The sequence below is a fragment of the Chiloscyllium plagiosum genome, chromosome 2 (genome assembly GCF_004010195.1).
Source record: "Chiloscyllium plagiosum isolate BGI_BamShark_2017 chromosome 2, ASM401019v2, whole genome shotgun sequence".
NCBI classification, from domain to species: domain Eukaryota; kingdom Metazoa; phylum Chordata; class Chondrichthyes; order Orectolobiformes; family Hemiscylliidae; genus Chiloscyllium; species Chiloscyllium plagiosum.
In genome coordinates, this window is record NC_057711.1 from 138,039,820 (window position 1) to 138,042,931 (window position 3,112).

The following is a 3,112-nucleotide window of genomic DNA, read 5'->3' on the forward strand; positions in this document are numbered from 1 at the left end:
CTGAGGTAACCTTCTTCGCTGTCCACTACACCTCCAATTTTGGTGTCATTTGCAAACTTACTAACTGTACCTCTTATGCTCGCATCCAAATCATTTATGTAAATGAAAAAAGTAGAGGACCCAGCACCGATCCTTTTGGCACTCCACTGGTCACAGGCCTCCAGTCTGAAAAACAACCCTGCACATGTCTCCACCTTTGAGCATTTATTGAGTTGGGATATCTGGTCGGCAAGAACAAGTTGGACCGAAGAGTCTGTTTTCGTGGTATACATCTCTGTGACTCTCTGGCACTAATCCCTGCAGCAGATAAATTTAGATGTGTACAAGTTTAGGTCATGTTATGGAGATGAAAATAGACTGACATAGTGGTCAAAAGCTCATGTTCAGATCAACTGTAACACCAATTCTGAACCGTCTGGTTCAGTGTCGGAAAGTGTGGCTTTGGAAAAGCACAGCAGGTCAGGCAGTATCCGAAGAGCAAGAGAGTCGACGTTTAGGGGCAAAAGCCCTTCATCAGTCCCTCATTCCTGACGAAGGGCTTACGCCCAAAATGGTGACTCTCCTGCTCCTCAGATGCTGCCTGATCTGCTGTGCTTTGTCCAGCTCCACATTTTATCGACTTAAGCGTTCTGGCTTGCCAAGGCATAAAAGATGCACCAATACATTAAAATGTTTTGCAAGTTTTTGACAATGAATGTAACCCTAAAATAAGCAAAATTCTTGAAAGAGCAGGATTTAACAGTAGAATGCAGTGTCGTAGAATCATAGAATTTTGTAGAAGAAGGACAGTCAACCCCTCATCTCTGTACCAGCTCCTGGAAGAACTATTCAGCTTGTCACAATCTCCAGCCTATCCCTCTAGCCATCTAAATTCGGCACTTTCTAAGATATATTCAGCTCACCTTTGAAACCTCCTATTGAATCTGCCCCAACCACTCTCCCAGGCAGCACATTCCAAATCCTAACAACTCAGTAAAGATGTTTCTCCTCAACTCTGACAATCAAGATGCTGATAATCTTGGAATTGTGACTCCTTGTTACTAATGCACCAACTAGTGCAAACACAATGTCCTTCTTTACCCTGTCCAATTGTTCATAAAGCTGAACACCTCAGCAAGGTCACTTCTGAATTTTCTCTGCTCCGAGGAGAATAATCTCAATTTTTCTAATCTTTCCTTGTATCTAAGATCCATTATTCCTGGTGTCTTTCTTGTAAATTTCCATTTGAGGTCTCCAGAGCTTGAACGTTATTCCTTAAGTAAGGCCCAAATTTGAACCCAATACTCCAAATATCCCAGAGCATCCATAGGCAATTTCATTAATGATCGCAATAGATTAGTGGGAAAATGAGACGCTGAAGATTTGAAGACTAAAATAATAAGGGGCTTAATTATTATTAGAATTATTGATGAGAGCTTCTCAGATTTATTATAGTCTGAAGAAGATTTGACTTTGCAAGAAGCCATTCAGACGTTGAGTAAAACAGAAGTCTGGAAGCAACAAAGACATTCTTGTGAATCATAGAATCCCTACAGAGTGAAAGCAGGCCAATTGGCCCATCAAGTCCATACTGGACCTCCGAACAACATCCCACTCAGAACCACCTGCCTAGGCTATCCCTGTAACCCTGCATTTCCCATAGCTAATCCACCTAGCCTGCACATCCCTGGATCACTGGGCAATTTAGCATGGCCAATCCACTTAACCTTGGACTGTGGGAGGAAACAAATACGGACACAGGGAGAGCATGCAAGCTCCACACAGATGGTTGTCTGAGGTGGAATTAAACCCAGATCCCTGAGGCAGTGAGGTAGCAGTGCTAACCACTGAGCTTACCTTGAGAGATTCAACTGGATCACAGGATATCAGCAGAAGCTATTCCATTCATACAGAACAAAAGTCCAAAGGATGAAACAAGTACATAGAGTCTGCTGTCTGGCCTATTCAAACAGTTTATGACAATGTTGTTGAGCAAGGTAACCTCACAAGTGGTGCCCATCTATTTAAAAATAATGACTATTTCGTTAACACAGTAGGTCATTTCCAGAAGATGATTGGAAGTAGACACAGTTACAGAGTAGCAAAAAGTCAAGCAGCTAACTGTACAAAGAAGCTAATGAGGTACAATAGAGGAAAATGCAAAGGAATTCCTTGGGGAAAATAAATGAACCTAATAAGGAATTTGGCCAAGAAAATATTTGTCAATAGATTGCTCACTAATTTTAAGCTTGCTACAGAGTTGTATTGTTATATTAGCACAGTATACCTTATTGAAGAAACATTTGTTGGTTTATAACAGTGAAATTATGTGGTCCAGATGGTATAGCTCACAAGATTAATGGCATTCTGCAAAATGTGTGCTGTCAGATAGGAGAAGAATGTGAGGTGGCACAGTGGCTCAGTGGTTAGCACTATGGCCTCACAGCGCCAGGGACCCAGGTTCAATTCCAGCATGGGGTGACTGTCTGTGTGGAGTTCGCACATTCTCCCCATGTCTGCACGGTTTTTGTTCAGGTGCTCCAGTTTCCTCCTGCAGTCCAAATACGTGCAGGTTAGTTGAACTGGTCATGCTACATTGCCCATGATGTTCAGGGATTTGCAGATTAGGCGCATTAGTCAGGGGTAAGTGTAGGGGAATGGGTGTGGGTGGGATACTCTTTGGATTTGTTGGGCCGAAGGGCCTCTCCCCACACTGTAGGGATTCTATTTAAAAAAAAACTGTTTATATACTTCACAAGCAAGAATTTCCATTCTTGAGTATCAATGGTGTCGTCACCATAATCATCTTAAAATAGAGAGGTGTTAAGCTTATTAGACTCAGTAGGAAAATGGTCACAGTGGAGACAGGAATGTTACAACTGTTGAAGAAATAGCCAGGGAGGAACACCAATCAAGACAATGTCAGCTACGGGGCTGAATGGCCGACTCTGCTCGATGTCTGTCTTATGGACCCAGTTATACAAGTTCTCTGTTTTTGCCAACCAACCAATCTTCTATCTGTGCTGCAATGTTAACCACCACACCCCCCCCACCACCCCCCCCACCACCCCCCCCACCCAGACATCAAATGGGATCTGCCTGTCCCGCAAATGCCGCCGTCAAACGCAGCTCT